The sequence below is a fragment of the Grammomys surdaster genome, unplaced genomic scaffold, assembly GCF_004785775.1.
Source record: "Grammomys surdaster isolate TR1022 unplaced genomic scaffold, NIH_TR_1.0 125982, whole genome shotgun sequence".
Classification (NCBI taxonomy): Eukaryota; Metazoa; Chordata; class Mammalia; order Rodentia; family Muridae; genus Grammomys; species Grammomys surdaster.
Window position 1 is genome coordinate 2617968 of NW_021620798.1, and position 18018 is coordinate 2635985.

Genomic DNA, 18018 nt, shown 5'->3' on the forward strand with positions numbered 1-18018 from the left:
CAGCCTACCCCAACATGGTGAGGTGGCTTCCAAAAACCATATCTCTGGAGCTCTCCACACAACTTTCAAGCAATATTTAAGAAGTACCTCAACATTGCTCATTTAGTAAGAGACTCATGCCTAAGCAATTGTTAACTGTTTCTATAACCCTGAAGAGGGGTTTCTGGTGAACTATGTGGATTTGAACTTTCCCAGACACCTGACACGTGTTTACATCCTTAACATTCTCATTTTCTTCCTCCTTTACAGAAGAAATATTTTAATTTGAAGGAAACTACTGTGTAAATGTTTTCCAACCTTTTAATGTTGCTATGTAATATTGTGGTCTGTAGATGTGTTTGGCCATATTCTTAGGTGCCCTGAGATACAAGCAGCATGGATGTGGTGTCCAGGATGCCTTCACTTTAATGACTCTAGGTTACTAATGGTCCCTCATTCTCAGTGTTTTCATTTTCCCCCTTGTCTTTCCTTTTCTACTTTTATTTCACTCCTCTTCTTTCATTCTTCTTACTTTTATTCTTCTTTCTCTTTTCGTCATTCTCCTCCCTCCTTCTCTCCACTCCAAAGTAAATATCACTAACATTTACATCACACTTGCCACCATGTGTGAAAAGTCTCAATTTTTCAACTCTCATTATAAAAATCCATTGTATGTTCTCTCTGTGAGGAAACTCTAATACTTTATATTTTCTCTCTATCATGAAATAGCTTCAATATAACCTGCTTATTCTTGCCTAAGAGCCTTTGTACATTCTGTTTCTTCTGCATTCCACTAGAGAAATTGAAGCTCTTTGTTACAGTATACAGCTAAGGTTAACATAACCTGTAATATTAGCATTCATTGGGAAGAAAGAAGTAAATGGAAGTTTAAGGGCAACCTGAGCTGCTTAGTGACCCCCCTGTCTCAAAACAAACAAACAAACCAAAGAAACTTATTTGGTCATAGTAGGATATGGTAAAATGTGCCTGCATTCCAGTATTCTGGAGTCTCAATGACAGCAATAACTAAATAGGCAAACCAAGCCTGAAACACACACACACACACACACACACACAAATGACATTACACTTGTTTATCATATAGTCACACTTGTTTATCAGTCACAACTGATAACTGTAAAGTATTTAGGTTAAATATCAATCCAACCAAACTATAATTTAAGACAATAACTCTTAACCACAGTCAATATCTACCAATAACTAGCAGTGGTGACAATAAAACATAACTAGTTAACAAATGCGTGACTCCAACTATAATTTTACCTGGTATACTTATTTCTCACTCTCCAGATTTGCACTGCATTTTTTAAAGGAGATAAATTTTGCCTTTGGCTCCTCTCAAGGAAACAATGTGTTCTTTGATCACTCATTCACATGTATGCTTCTAGGTGATGACAAAGTCAAGTCCCTCCCTAAAATTCATGGGTAGGTTTATTATCTCATGCAGCGGCCTTGTAGATCTTTTCCATGTTCACTAACTCATTGCAGCATAAGGACGAACTTTCAATATCTCCACAGGAAATGAGTTAGGAAATTTTATGGTTACTAAAACATAGGAAACCAGGAAGAAATCAATGTTAAGTAACTCCAGAATACAGTAATAGCTAAGGCATGAAGACCTCATTAAACTAAAATGTATCTGTGCTGTGAAGAGAAAGCAGTCAAATGAAGACCAAGCCCACAAAGTAGAAGAGAATGTTTGCCAATTATAAGTTCAGCAGATAACTAATATCTTGACTATACAAAGACCTCAATTATTTTATGATTTTATTTTAATCATTTGTTTTACTTATATCTAATTGTAGCAATAATCTCAGATTCATGGAAATTTTAAAAGAGAACATGTCTATAAAATGCTTTTCATAATAGTACATCTATTTAGTAGATGCTAACCAAAATGTAATGTAGTTCTTGAAAATTTGGATGTAGTAATATATTTAAGTAGAGAAATCCAGCCACTGAAAATTATTATTACTAAAATTATCTTAAGATGATCAGAAAAAAGTGATGCCAATACTAGTCTACTCCAAGAAGAAGAATCAAATTATTAAATAATTTGCTGTATTTTGAAGTATATTTCTAAAGGAAAGTGATGAAACAACACTGTAAAAACGAAATCCTGGTAAACATGGAGACATGGTACAACCGAACACACTAAAAGAGAGTATGCCAACAAATTTGACAAATATCCCTTAGTCAGAGATTGCAAAGAATTTTCTATTGTGAGGTAAGGTCAATGGAGAACTCCTAGTGTCCTTGTTTTTGTGAATTCAGGCAATTATACTTGTAAAAGGTTTCCAAAATGATGCCAAGCTGGAACCCAGTGAAAGTTTGTACTTGGAGTTTTTTGGTTGGCTCCACTTCACAGATGAAACTCCCATGTTCTTCCTGTTGATTTACATTGGACAAGTATTTCTCTAAGGTCCATATTTTAAATGTTTGATCTCCAAGACATGATATGACATGGAGGCTGTGGAATCATCTGAAGGACCTCTATGGTAGGAACTTAGGTCACTGTGGAAATGCCCTTGAAATGATTAGTAAGACTTGGTCCCTTCTCAGTCTTTTAAAGCTGTCAATGAGGTATTCCTTCCTTTTCTTGAGGCCCTGCCATCTTGTACTCTGGTAGTCTCAGCCTCAAGGAACAAAGCAAATTGCTATTTGAAGAAAAACTCCAAAGTCAGCCAAAAGTAAAACTTTCTTTTTTTTTTTTAAACTCACCTCTCACCTCAGGTATTTTATCACAGTCATAGAAAATTGACTAAAACAAAGTTGAAAGGGGCTATGTTATTGAGTCTGTAACTGAAATATGGGAAAGTCATTCAAATTGGCTTATAGGAGAACTTATGGAAAGTTTGAAGGAATGTGCTGCAAGAGTCAGCTTGTGTGTGCTAAGCATATCTTAATAAAAAATGATTCTGTTAAAATTGTAGAGTAAAAGTTATGATATTTCAGATAAAATAAAAACTGTACAGGTAATGAAACATAGGTACACTGATATGTTTATATTCTCCATGAATATATTATATGACCTATAAAGTTATAACTATTTTTTAGTTTTCTTTACAGAGGCATTAATGACTTACTATATCTTGTTTTAATACCAAATCTGAAGTTTGTGCCTTTGTACCCAGAGTGTATCCCTCAAGCCTCTTCAGAGAAACTTCTTTTTATAATAGATGGCAATTATCACAGAGATCTAGAACTGGTCAATGTGCAGAACATAAGAAGTTGTAGAATACTGGACTTTAAATAGTGCAACTGTATCACACCTCCTCTTTCAGGCCTCAGAAATTCTCACAGAAGAGGTGTGGACAGCTTATAAGAACCAGAGATACTAGATGTTTTCAACGAAACAGTATTTGGTGCACATGGCAGGGCTATTGCAGACATGAACTCACTGTGGCCATGACTCCATGCACTAAATTTACAGTAAATTTGGCAACCTAAAACCTAGGATAGATGGCGAAGGTGCTCTTGAATTCTCATCTTTGGCAATTGATTGCTGTTGGGATCAAAAAATTCAGTTTCTTTAATGTATGCTGTCTTGATGAGTGGCTGCCAATGCTTTTAGTAGATGTCTCCATACTCTTGTGCATATAAAGAGCACTTAGTGGACTAAAGAAAAATAAAACATGAAGTTATGATGGAAATGGTAGAGATATGATAGGAAATGCAGGAGAGTAAACAAATTTGATAAAGTGCACTATGTGCTTGAATGAAATTCTCAAGTATTAAAATAAATTTAAAATATCAAAAACACATTTAGATAGTTGAATTACATATAGGATAATTATCGGCTGAAAAATTATAGTATTTTTCATGATGTTGATGTTTTTAATTTTCTTAGTATGACATTTTTCACATTTCTTTTCAGTTTATTGCTGAAGTTTTAGTTTTGCCTTTGTTGGTAGTATGCTGGCATTTGGTTCATTTTGAATTTCAAGAAACCAACAAATAATTGATGTTCCATGGAATATTTATTATTTGGGACATTCTTTTTTTTGACTTGATATTGAAGTTTAAATGGACTGCTTGAATCATTCTTTTTTTCTCTCCTGGCTTAATCTAATATTACTCTGTCATTGAAAATGTGACACTATCCATCCAACCTTAACTGACTATTTGACAAGTATAAAGAAATATTTTCTTAACTTTGATGTCTAATTTCTAGTTCATTATTTTTGGAAATATTAGCATGATGTAGAATTATATGGTGGATTTTTTTAATACATGGATTCCTTTCTGTAAACCCCAGAATTTCTCATTTAACACATTTACATTGAGCCTAAGAGTTTGTGTTTTAACATTTCCTAGGTGATTCAATATTGCAGGGTGAGAGACGTTCATCTGGAACTCGTATTTCTTCTATTCTCTCACTTTTTTTTCTATAAAACATAAGTTTGTTGTCTGGTAACAAATTAAATAGTCTTTGAAATCCTATAATTTTCTGACAATTACAATTTTTCTTTTCCTATATATTTGTTTTAATTTGGGGCACGATTTCAAATATGTCAGTTCCTGCTCTGATTTGGATATGGCTTGAATGCATGCCCTCAGCATTCATAGATTTGGATATTTGATGCTCGGTATGGTTGCTTTAGGAGGTGTTAGAAACATTAAAACATGTGGAACTTGTAAAGTTCAGAGTAATTATGTCATTCTTCCAACATACACATACTGTTCCCATGCTAGAATTCTGACAATGATATTTCATAAATTTCTGATAATGATTAAATGGGACAACTTTTAGAAAATTTTCTGGTTCTGGAAAAATACAAATGCTGACTTAAATGTTCTTTCACTGTTATGTTAATCTGTAGCTTTATGAAAATGTATTAGAGGGTGAGGGGATGGGGGTTCCTGGGCAGCAAGGGGATGGGGTAAGGGGATAACATATGAAATGTAAATGAAACATCCAATAAAAAATTAGCAAATCAAAAAAGAAAATGTATTAAAAAACTTTTTTTCTTTTTTCTTTTCATCTCTTCATGAATTTGCATACTATAAAGCAGTGTCATTTGATCAGTTGTATATACACCCTCAAATAATTTTTTGTTATCATCTGTACTGCTCTTTACAAGGCCTTTACTTTTCTTCTGTAAGATGAGGATGAGAACAAAATCCTCTATACCATATCATTGTTATTAAAGAAATAAATGCACATAAACACTTAAAACACTGTGCCTAGTCCAGAATTGCACTCAATTATAACTCCTTATTTTTGAGATTATAGCTACACAATTTTCTGTTCCCATTCCTCCTTTGAATTCCTTCCAAATATCCCTACTTGCTGTTTCAAATTAATGCCTTACTTTTGATTAATTGTTTACTACACACACACACACACACACACACACACACATATATATATATATATGCATATTCCTAAATCCTGCCTGCTCAGTGTACGATGTTACCTGCACACATTTATTCAGGGCTGATCATGATCACTTGGTATTGGATAAACAACTGCTGTGCTTTTCCCCAGGGAAGACCACATGTTCTGCTCTCAATAGTCTCCAGTTGCTCCAAGTACTCTAGATAAGACTGGAGTTTTATAGGTGTCTTTTCATCCACTTTGGCATGTCTGTCGATGCTGTTCTTGTTCAATTTACGCTTAGGAAGTTGTGTTGTTGAGGCTTTATAGGTGCAACTTCTATCATTTCTAGGAAGCACAGTCTCATAGAAACTCTCAGATCTTCTGACATTTACAATCTTTCTGCCATTTCTTCAGCAATGTTTCCTGAGCAATAGGTAAGTGAGTGTTTTGGAGCCATATTTGTTGAGACTAGACTTCACAACTCTTTGCTTTGGTTAGTTGTAGCCTTCTGCCTTGATGAGGGTTGAGGACTACCACATCTTTAGGTATAAAAACAAAGATTTAGAATATAGCTAGGAATTATGCTGGTTTAGTAAAGGGTTCTCCTTCAAGATCCGTAACTTCGTTAGCTCCTGGAAGTTGGCTAGCTTTCCAGTACCAGGCATAGTATTTCTATTGTTGAGTGCATTATGTGTTCAACTAGATAGATGCTGGTGACTGCCAAAGTATTTATATCATTACTGCACATGTGCCACAATGGTTATTTTTGTGCTTTGTAGGTATCATATCTGGGTATAGCTGTCAATTGCCCAATTCCTAAGAAAGCCTGCATACTACCTGCCTTTCAGTACTGTGGAAGCTACTTCCTAGGTGCATTTAGGATAGTTACATGTTGTTTTACATTAAAATATCTTATTCCACAAAAGATTATGAAACCTAACATATATTTATATTGTGTGTGTTTATGTATCTATTTTTATTTATATACATATACATTTATATTTCTTTTTGTGAGTTGAGATATTCTTATGTTACCTAAATTTTGTTCCAAGGTTATCCTACTTCATCCTGTCCAAAAGCAATAGAAATGTACTATCACAACTGGCTTAGAAATGCTGATAAAGATAATTAACTAAGAATAATTCTAGTATTTTTGTGAATTCCTCCTGTGCAAACAGAGCTTCTCAAAGTTTTCCTAGTAATGAACACAAACACTATTCAACCTCTGATACCATAGTTCAGTTTCTGTTTAATATGTGCTTTTGCTAGGTTCATAAATGTATTTCTGAATCACTTTTGATGATCTCTTTGCTCATCACTATATATGTCTTTTGTCATGCAATCAGATAGTCTTGGTTAACTGAAAGTCATTTCTTTTCTGTTGTATCAAATTGCTATTCACTGCAGCAAACTGATTGATATTAGTCTGGTCCTCAGAAAAGACACTGATATGGAAACCCACCCATATCATGAGTGAAAGATTAAGTAACAGAGAGAAAATATTTGTAGATGGAAATCTTTATTAATTTGATTTTTGCCAATTGTAGTAAATGCAAAAGCAGTGATATATATTTGAATATGCTTTACACAGAGAGGTAAAACAGGATTGGCAAAACTGAAAAGAAATTTAAACTTTATTTTATTTTTAGAATTATATATATGCTTTCCCAATTCCAGCATCAGATTGATCTAAAAATATTAATGGCAAATGTTTATAATTAAATGTACTAAATAAGAAAATACAAATTTCAAAGAGTCTGAGTGTCTTTGCAAGAATCAAAATCCAGCATTAAAATAACTTTTTCATCAAGCTCTTCTAAATCTGTTTACTCAGAAGAACAGCAAATGTTTTTAGGTCTAAACGGATATCAATAATGAAGAATATTTGACTTGTGGAAAAACCAAGTTAAATTGATTTTAATTGGTTTTGATGGCTCATATTTAAAGCAACTTTGATAATTATTGAGTATATATTGTCTACTACCTAAAAGTCTAATACATCTAGTGTTCCACACCAAAAGTTGTCTTTTGTGGTTGGTTGAGTTTAAGGATGTGAAGATGTTCCAAAAAGAATTAAAAGATAACCTTTTAAGGACAGGACAGAATCTTTGATTCTTTTGTGAATTTGAATTTTACCCATTTCAACTCAAAACAAATTGACTGACTTAAGAATGATAGACATGATTAGGAAATAGTTAAATTACAAATGAATAGGTTTCCAATAATGGACTTGTGGTCTCTCTGTTATTCCTGTCAGTGTCACAAGTATGTTTGTTACATTTTTTTATTGGTACTTTGTCATATACTTGCTTTGATGAAATTGAGAAATACATTGTTCTGTACTTAAATCATCATTCAGAAAATTGCTTTGGGTATATCCTGGTTTTAGTTAAGAAAATATACTACTAATAAAGTTAATAATAAAAATAACACCTACATTGAGTTATAGATAAAGCAAAGAATATTCTGAAGGATTTTTATTGAAGGAAAATACTCCTATATCTCATAGAAGTATAATTCATATAAGATACAATCATCCAAAACTACATTTTGCCTGTGTAAGTCTATTTCCTCCTCACATTTATACTAGTAGTTCAGTTGGTTTTGTTTTCAATTACGCTGACTTATATCTTTAATCAATTTCTCCTTTTAGCCACCCAGAGAAATGTATATGCATTTTCTTCCAGGAGACTCCCTATGAGTAATAACATAGAATTAGAAATCTATAAAAATAACCAGGTAGTAACTGAAAATCTTCCTTCTATTTCTCCAGATGCATATTTCTTAATCAGTATCTACCTAGGATTTCAATGTACATTTTTTATTTGCATGATAATTTTTCAGATGAAAGTAGACCATTGGCTAGAAGTAAGCAAAGTGTCATGTTTTCAAAACATTCTTAGAAACCTCCTTTACGGCAAGCATCAGCCAAAGTTTATAGGTGTATAATTCTTTGGCAAAATCATTATGACAAAATCTTCTGGATGTTAAGAGAGATATTGATGTCAGAATTGCTATATTTCACTAGGAAAAAAATTAATTACTATAACAAAAGTCATAGGCACTGGAATAGGTGAGGTAAATGTTGTTACCCCAGTAAGTACATAACAATCTGGATTCCTGTTTCCATATACTCTCTTTCTCTGAGTCAGAAACTCTTTGGCTTCTTAATTACTTTAAGTGAAAAAGGTTATTTGTATTTGTCTAGAGATTTCACCAATTTCTTTATGTAGTTTATCTAGTTGATATATTTGAACTGCATTCTCTTTTTAGTTTTAAGCACTAACTAAAAAAGATAAGGAAAATCTAACTTGTGAAGTATATAACATGTGAACAAATGCAACACTTGTCAGTTGAAGAAAGCTTAAGTATTAGCTTCTGCAGAGCCACCTACTATTATTGACCACTAGAGAAACAGTAACAACAGTTTCTCCTTGATATTAGGGTCTCACTATATAGCCTCAACCTCACAGAGATCAATCTGTATTTGCTTCCTGAGTTATGGGATTAAAGGCATGAGTCACCAAATTTTGTCAATAACAGAGTTTTTAACACTGATGACAGCAGTAAGCAGAGTAAAAAAATCACATATTGTTTGTTTTTGCCAGCCCAGGAGACTATAGGTAAATCACATAAATGTTGGAGTTACTTTTCTTTAGGTCCCAAATACATATAAAAGTTACTGAGCTAGAGATGACTTTATTTGTTCATATAAGTTGTGTTCTTCTTGGTAAACTTTAATATTTAAAACCATTTCAAAGTCAGATTCTATGTTTATTAAGCACTTATCAGAAATGGTGCATATGGGGAGCTATTGCTACTACTGTATTAACTATGTAGAAAATATCTGAATGGGTGTGGGTATGTGCAATGTCCCTATTACTTACAAATCATTAAAATTGGAAAAGTCTTGAACACATGGGCACAGGGGAAAATTTTCAAAATAGAACACCAATGGCTTGTGCTCTAAGATCAAGAATTGACAAATGGGACCTCATAAAACTTCAAAGCTCTTGTAAGGCAAAGGACATTGTCAATAGGACAAGACTACAACCAAGAGATTGGAAAAAGATGTTTACCAATCCTACATCCAATAGAGGGCTAATATTCAAAATATACAGGAAATCAAAAAGTTAGACTCCCGAGAACAAAATAATCCTAATAAAAATGGGGTATGGAACTAAACAGAGAATTCTCAACTGAGGAAACTTGAATGGCTGAGAAGTACTTAAAGAAATGTTCAACATCCTTAGTCATCAGGGAAATACAAAGCAAAAGGACTCTGAGATTCCACCTCACACCATGCAGAATGACTAAGATCAAAAACTCAGGTAACAGCAGATGCTGGCGAGGATGTGGAGACAAAGGAACACTCCTCCATTGCTGGTGGGATTGCAAGCTGGTATAACCACTCTGGAAATCAGTCGGGCAGTTTCTCAGAAAATTCCACATAGCATTACCTGAGGACCTAGCTATACCACTCCTGGGCATATACCCTGAAGATGCTCTAACATATAACAAGGACATATGCTCCACTATGTTCATAGCAACCTTATTTAGAATAGCCAGAAGCTGGAAAGAACACAGATGTCCCTCAACAGAGGAATGGATACAGAAAATGTGGTATATTTACACAATGAAATACTACTCAGCTATTAAAACAATGAATTCATGAAATTCTTTGGCAAATGGATGGAACTTGAAAATATCATCCTGAGTAAGATAACCCACTCACAAAGAACACAAATGCTATCCACTCACTGATAAGTGAATATTAGCCCAAAAGCTTGGAATACCTAAGACACAATTAACAGACCATATGAAGCTCAAGAAGAAGGAAGACCAAAGTGTGGATGCTTCAATGCCTCGTAAAAGGAGGAACAAAATGCTCACGGGAGGAAATATGGGAGACAAAGTGTGGAGCAGAGACTGAAGAAAAGGCCATCTAGAGACTGCCCCACCTGGGGATCCATCTCATATACAGTCGCCAATCCCAGAAGATATTGTAAATACAGTGACGTGCTTGCTGACAGGAGCCTGAGGAACCATATCTACCAGAGCCTGACAAATATAGAGGTGGCTGTTTGCAGCTAACCATCTGATTGAGCATGAAGTCCTCAATGGAGGAGTTAGAGCAAGGACTGAAGAAGCTGAGGGGTTTTGCAGCCCCAGTGTCAACATGCCAGACTTCCCAGAGTTCTTGGGGACTGGACCACCAACCAAAGTGTACACATGGAGAGACCTATGGCTCTGGCCATATATGTGGCAGAAGATGGCCTTGTTGGACATCAGTGGAGGAGTGGCCTTTGGTCCTGTGAGAGTTCCATGCCCCAGTGTTAGGGAATGTCACGGTGGGAAGGTGGGAGTGGGTAGGTGGATGAGGGAGGACCCTCACAGAAGGGGGGGGGGGGGGGGGCTGGGGGTCGGGGATTTCTAGACAGGAAACCTGCAAAGGGGATAACATTTGAAGTGTAAATAAAGAGAATATCCAATGAAAGAAAAAAAATTAAATGGGAGAGTGCTACTTTAAGCCCCTGATATCTCATTCTTAGCTGTTTCTTACCAAAACCTTACTTATTAAGAAAATTCTTACATGCATACGAGCAAACAGTAACTCCTTTAAAAAGGCTTCACTTGACAACCAAAAAATCTGCCCTGATATTTTATCTACTCTATCATTTTAAAGCTTATTAATGCCTTAAAGATAATGACCTATCCTTGACCAATAAGTGTTTGGTTCTTAAAGTTTTCTTATTTATTCAGAAGATTATTGTTAAAATAATTTTACTTGTCACATTATATTGTTATTATTACATATGAATCCAATTACTGGTCTTCATTGGCTTACTTTAAGGTATCTCTTTGGTTTTCTGAACTGAATGTCTTATATTGGGTTAAAGTGGGGGTCCTGTGTCTGTCCTGCTATGGGGCTAGGGCCACTGCTGGGGAGGCAGGACACAGGACCCAATTTTGAGTGCTCTTTCACTCCATGCTAGCATCTGAAGGGTGTTGGGCTGTGAGAAGCTTCTGCTGCAGAAACTCTTCTCTGTGGATCCTGGGGTAGCCAGAGCAGGCTCTGGGGTCTCCATGCCTTTAGGACCACCAGGGTTCTCAGGCTCTTGGGCACCCAGGTGCCGCTGGAAGCTGTGGAAGAGGTGAGAACAAAATGGGGGCCCATGGGCTGGACTGGCCCATGGCCAAAGGGGAGATGGGGAGAGAAGCTCTGGCTGTATCCCCCATGGCGAGAATCCTTAGTTTGTTTTTGTGGTTTGGCTTTGATGGGTCATGGGAGTCTGGCTTGGTTTGGTAGCCACCATGGCTGGGAACTCAGAGAGGTCTTCTGCAAGAGATTAGACAGTGCGGCTGGGCTGTGGTGGCACACGCCTTTAATCCCAGCACTTGGGAGGCAGAAGCAGGTGGATTTCTGAGTTCGAGGCTAGCCTGGTCTACAGAGTGATTTCCAGGACAGCCAGGGCTACACAGAGAAACCTTGTCTCAAAAAAAGAAAGAAAGAAAGATTAGACAGTGGCTCCCCATGGCAGATCTAGATGGAAATAAGCAGTCCATGGTTTTAAAATGTTTATTGTCATGGCGGAAAGTAGATGTTCTCCTGTACCCCTGTTTTTCAGGGCGGGCCTGAGGTTAAATGCCTTTTGTAGGGAGGAGGGTCTGGGAAGAAAAGCTTAATTGGCTAAGCCCTTTGGGCCTTTAGGTACCTCATTAATATGAAATCTGTCTTGAGACTATGTGATATCCTCTACCTGTGGAAAGTCTAGGGGTGTTGCCCTTACATGACTGAAGGACACAAATCTATGGAGAGCTGCGAACTCATGTCAGGAGCCTAGTGCCTGGAGGCATGATGAAACACCTACCATCCCTTAGGGTTACCTGGGTCCCTCAGGGTCACCTGGGATCCCTTAGAATCACCAAGGGTCTCCAGAAATTCTAGCCTGTGCTTGACCAGAAACGAGGTTGCCTTTCACGGTCCTACAGTATTACAATGTACTAAACAAAATATCATTTATTTAAAAGCCGTTTTTTACTCTAACCACTTCCTGAACCATTGTCGTCATAATAAAAGCTTAACAACCTTTATGAAATTCACATTTACTTCCCCTTCTGGTAATATGAAATCCTTATGTCTTATTTTGTCATTATTTTAAAATACAAAAATACATTTAAACCTAAACTACTTAGATAATATTTTAAGTAATATTTTTCTAATATAGAAAAGGAAAAATAGAAAGTTATTTATTATAAGATTTGAGAAAATTGGACATGATGCGTTTTATTTTACAAAATACATTTTTATGTGTGTGAGTGTGTGTGTGTGTGTGTGTGTGTGTATGTATGTGTGTATGAGTGTATATTTGGATGTATGAATGTGCACTAGTTATAAGCCTAGTGTCTGTGGAGACCAGAAGACAACACGAGTTTCCCTAAAAGTAAGTTACAGACTGCTGTGAGCTGTAATTTATGTGAGCTGTGGGTGCTGGGAACTTATTTTATGTTCTGTGCAAGAGAAGTTCATGCTTTTACCTGCTAAGCCATATTTCTAGACCCATGGATAGGGTATACTTTATATATCTACCCACTTTTTTACTGATCAGCATTGGTAGAAGTTTTATATAAAAATCAGGCCTCTGGAATGTGAGGGGTGTAGTCACCCAATCAGATGGAAGCACTGGGGCCAGAGTGGCACAGAACCTTGTGACTGACTACCCTTCATCCCTGTGAAGGTGTCCACAGGACCAGCCCAGACAGTTGCTTAGAGGAATGAGATTCCAGAGGCTCTCTCTATTCCTTGACAATGGCGAAGATTTTCTCCACTTCAATCTTGCCACAGTCTGCAATGATCAGTTCATTCAGTGTTTTGTCCTAGCTGTCAGTCTTGCTTCTCTCCACCTTCCTACCACATTCATTTCCTCTAGAACTTTGCCAAAAACCACATGCTTGTCATCTAGCCAGGAGGCCTTGACTGTAGTTATGAAGAACTAAAGGCCATTGGTGTCTTTGCCTGCATCGTCCGTTCTCACGCATCCAGGCCCATAGTGCTTCAGCTTGAAGTTCTCACCTGGGAAACTCTTATCATAGATGCTCTTTCCTCCTGTGCCATCTCCCCAGGTGAAGTCTTCACCTTGGATCATGAAGTCCTTGACGACACAATGGAACTTCCTTTTTTTTTTTTTTTTGCCAAATCCTTTCTCTCCTGTAGTTAAGGCTACAAAATTATCCACTGTTTTTGGAACTGTCTTTCCAAAGAGTACAAAGATCACTCATCTTACAGATTCATCTCCAATTTGGAAATCAAAATATTCCTTGGCTGTGACTTTACGTCCCTTCTTATTGTTGGCCATGGAGGGTCCTGGCGCAAAAGGAAGGTAACGGAGCCCACTATGAGGGTGGAGGCAAAGAACCCCTTAATATCGTGCTCTGAGAGTCTCAGCATCTGCTAGCAGCAGCAAGAGTGGTCACAATAGCCCATACTGGAGAAGCAGATAGAAAGTTCTTAATCCAAGTAAAATTCAATCTCATTATAAAATAATGGAGAATAAACATTGACGATGTTTTTTTACCCATGTTCATCAACTCATTTTAAATTTATATTCTACTATGCAGCCAGATAAATGTTATTCTTGAGTCCTTATGAAGTATAACTTTCATATATATAACTCTCTCTATATATATATTTTCAAGTATAACTCTAGAATCCTTATGAAGTATAGCTTTCATAAATTTGAGTACAAGTATGTATTTATTGTGGTGATCCTAATACTTTTCAATAGTTAGGATTACATACTACCTAGGAGTAACTATTATCTCTATGGAATAAGGGATGATGTATTTTAAGGGATGCCTATAGACTAATTTAGTAATAAAAAGAATATAGCATTTATTAAACATACACACATCTTACAATGACAGATTATCACTAGGTAAATTTTTCTAATTTTTTTCAGTGAGCCTTGATAAAGACTGAGAATCATTGATCCTATGTACTTGGAAGCAGCTATAAGTTGAATAAGTTTTATGCAAGATGAATTTCTTTTAATGCACATATACTATTTTTTAAATAATCATTTTTATCTCTATTTTAAAAAATTACTCTTTATGGAGTTAAGGATAGAACATAACCATGTTAATAAGTACTCTCTACTCCTTGGATACAACCCAAAGCTCAGGATATTACATATGAATTATTATAAAAGAAATAGCTAAAACATTCATGATTCTTAACAATTAGGAACATACGAGTAAAAAAAAAAAAAAAAAAAAACTATGAGAGTTCCCCTTATCACAGTCACAATGGCTAAGATCAAGAAATAATCAACAACAAATACTAGCAAGGATATGAGGAAAGCAGAATGTCACTTATTGCACTGGGATTGCAAAGTTGTAGAGCTACTCTGGGAATCAGGGTGGAGAATTTTTAAAAAGCTAAAAATAAATCCATCATGTGACCACATATATTACTTCTTGGAACATTTTCAAATCACTAAATATCCTATTACACAGACACTCACTTAACAACAGTCACTGACACTCTATTCACAACAAATAAGAAATGGAAACAACCTAAAGGTCCTTAAATCAACAAATGAGCAATAAAAATGTGGTTCATTTATACTGTGGAATATTATTTAGCTGTAAAGTAAATGTAATCATCAACATTGCAAATAAATGGGTAGAACAAGATAATATTACAGTAAGTGGGGTAACCCAGACCTAGAAAGGCAAATGCTGCAGGTTCTTTCTCATTTTAGGGAGGATAGGGTTTATTTGGATTATCTGTTACAGTTCATTGTTGGCGGTCACCAATGGAACTGAAGGTACAAACCTGGAGGCAGGAACTGAATTAGAAGCAATAGATGCATACTGCTTTCTGGTTTTCTTCCAAGATTACATATATCTCAGGACTACCTACCTAGTGATGCTTCCATTCACAGTCGGATAGGCCCTCCTTTATTAACTAGCAACCAAGAAAATGAGCCAGAACATGCCCCCGGGCAAAAGCTATTGAGACAGTCCCTCAACTGAAGTTTTCTCTACCTAGCTGGGTGTAGTTGACAACTAAAATTAGCATGACATCATATTAAAATTTAAAAGGTGATAACAGTATGAAAAATGAATATGTAATCTGTGGCAGGAATTTGCAGTGGAGCTCAGTGATTGAGCAGTAGAAGAGGTAGGTGGAGCTGGGAGTTGGAAAGAGGAAGGAGAGAAGAACAGGAAGATGGAGGCAGATGTATGGGTCTCTAGCAGTCTTGAATAATTATTTATATCAAAAGGTTAGATATTGAGATAACAATTCTATTTGTGTGGGCATCTTGTATATTGAGTATTTGCTGATATATAAGTCCATTGGATAATCTTTAAGCATTAAAAATCTCATTTCTACAAAGTAGCATTAAGAATCTCTTTTTTCCTCATTTTCGTGACGCCTCCTAGGTGGTCGACTATGTCAAGATGAACCTGAATATCTCCTTCCCCGCCACTGGCTGTCAGAAACAAATTGAAGTAGATAACGAATGCAAGCTGCGAATGTTCTATGAGAAGCACATGGCCACAGAAGTAGCTGCTGAAGCCCTTGGTGAAGAGTGGAAGGGTTATGTAGTCCGGAACAGCTGTAGGAATGACAAACAAGGATTTCCCATGAAGCAAGGCATTTTGACCCATGGCAGTGTGTGCCTGCTGTTGAGTAAGGGCCATTCTTGTTACAGACCAAGGAGAACTGGAGAGAGGAAGCACAAGTCTGTTCCCGGGTGCATTGTGGATGCCAATCTGAATGTTCTCAACTTGGTTATTGTGAAGAAAGGAGAGAAGGATATTCCTGGACTGACAGATACCACTGTGCCTCGTCGGTTGGGACCTAAAAGAGCTAGTAGAATCCGAAAGCTTTTTAATCTCTCCAAAGAAGATGATGTCCGCCAGTATGTTGTCAGAAAGCCCTTAAACAAAGAAGGTAAGAAGCCCAGGACCAAAGCACCCAAGATTCAGCGTCTTGTTATTCCACGTGTCCTGAAACACAAATGCCGGCATATTGCTCTGAAGAAACAACGCACTAAGAAAAACAAGGAGGAGGCTGCAGAGTATGCTAAACTTTTGGCCAAAAGAATGAAGGAAGCCAAAGAAAAGCGCCAAGAACAGATTGCCAAGAGATGTAGGCTGTCCTCGCTGAGAGCTTCTACTTCTAAGTCTGAGTCCAGTCAAAAGTAAGTCTTTAAGAGGAGCTGAAAGGATTTACAGCACCATGAGGAGAGCAACAATACCAACCAACCACAGCTCCCAGGGTCTAAACCACCAGCCTGGGAGCACTTGGTGGGGATCCAGGGCCTCAGCTGAATATGTAAAAGTGGAGGGCCCTGCTGGGCATAGTTGGAAGAAGAGAACCTTGACCTCATGAAGGCTGGATGCCCCAGGGGGTGGGAATTTTGAGGGTGGGGAGGTGGGAGTGGGGGGGTAGATAGAGGTTACATCCACAGAGAAGAAGGAGGAGGGGCGAGGGGATTGGGGGTTCCGAGGGGGTGGTGGGGGATGGGGTAAGGGGACAACATAGGAAATGTAAATAAATCATCCAATAAAAAAAAAAGAGTAACAAATAAATAATCAGACCTTGAAAAAAAATCTCATTTCTATAGGGTACTGGGATTGTTATATGGCGGTTATTCCCTACGTTTTGGACTCCACGAAGCTGATCTGTGGAGACAGCCACCACAATAAAGTTTTATTAATTGTAGGGTAGGTTTCACATTCACATTGCTTCCATTGAGTTTCCCTCTAATCAGTACCACATAGTAAAACTCAGGGTGATGTGTTGACATAGTTTATGCAGGGGAACTAGTATGTATCATATTCAAAAGAACCACATAAAGCAAACATTAGCAATTGTTACATGTTTTTCTTTTATCTAGTCACATGATCACTTTTTTCCTTTTAGTTTGTTAGCATGGTAATCTGTTATTGGATTACAGATATTAACTCAATCTTTCCTTCCTTGGATAAATTGCACATTATACTAGATCTTTAGATTTTCATTTCTTTCTGTCTGTCTGTCTGTCTGTCTGTCTGTCTGTCTTTCTCTTTCCCTCTCTCTGTCTCTGTTGCTCTCTCTCTCTCTCTCTCTCTCTCTCTCTCTCTCTCTCTCTCTCTCACACACACACACACACACACACTCACTCATGCACTCATGTGTGCATGCATGCATGCACAGGAACATAAACAGAGAGAAAGACAGATACAGAGACAAACAGAGACTTATGGGCTTGAACCAATTGTTCTTTTCTTCTTTCTTGTACTTCATTTGACTGTTTTGCCTTGACATTGGAGCACTTAAGGTCTCTTGCAAGAAGCTGGGAAGTCTTCCCTCCTATTGAATTTTCTGGAAGAGATTGTGATTAATTAATGTAAGTTACTTTTATTCAGTGGTTAGTCCTCTACCTTCTTTTGTTGTACTGTTAAGAGTGATGGTTTCTTCCTCTGTCTCCTAGATGACACTTTACATGCTTCTTCATCACTCTTTTCTTTAATATTAACTGCTTTGAACTACTACTTTGAAGTGATATAATTCCATCTCATATATAGTTGAAGAATCCAGTGATATTGTACTATCATTTATCTATTCCTAGTTCTTGAGATATCACTGTCAAATATTTTATTTCTCTGTATGTTGCAAGCAACTTATGCTATATTTAATT

At 36.7% G+C, this 18018-nt stretch overlaps 2 pseudogenes; one reads left to right on the top strand and one right to left on the bottom strand.

Moving 5' to 3' along the window:
• Positions 1-13120: 13120 nt before the first annotated feature.
• LOC114609764 lies at positions 13121-13772 on the bottom strand (annotated as a pseudogene).
• A 2018-nt stretch (positions 13773-15790) lies between these two features.
• Positions 15791-16540, top strand: LOC114609757 (annotated as a pseudogene).
• Positions 16541-18018: the final 1478 nt, after the last annotated feature.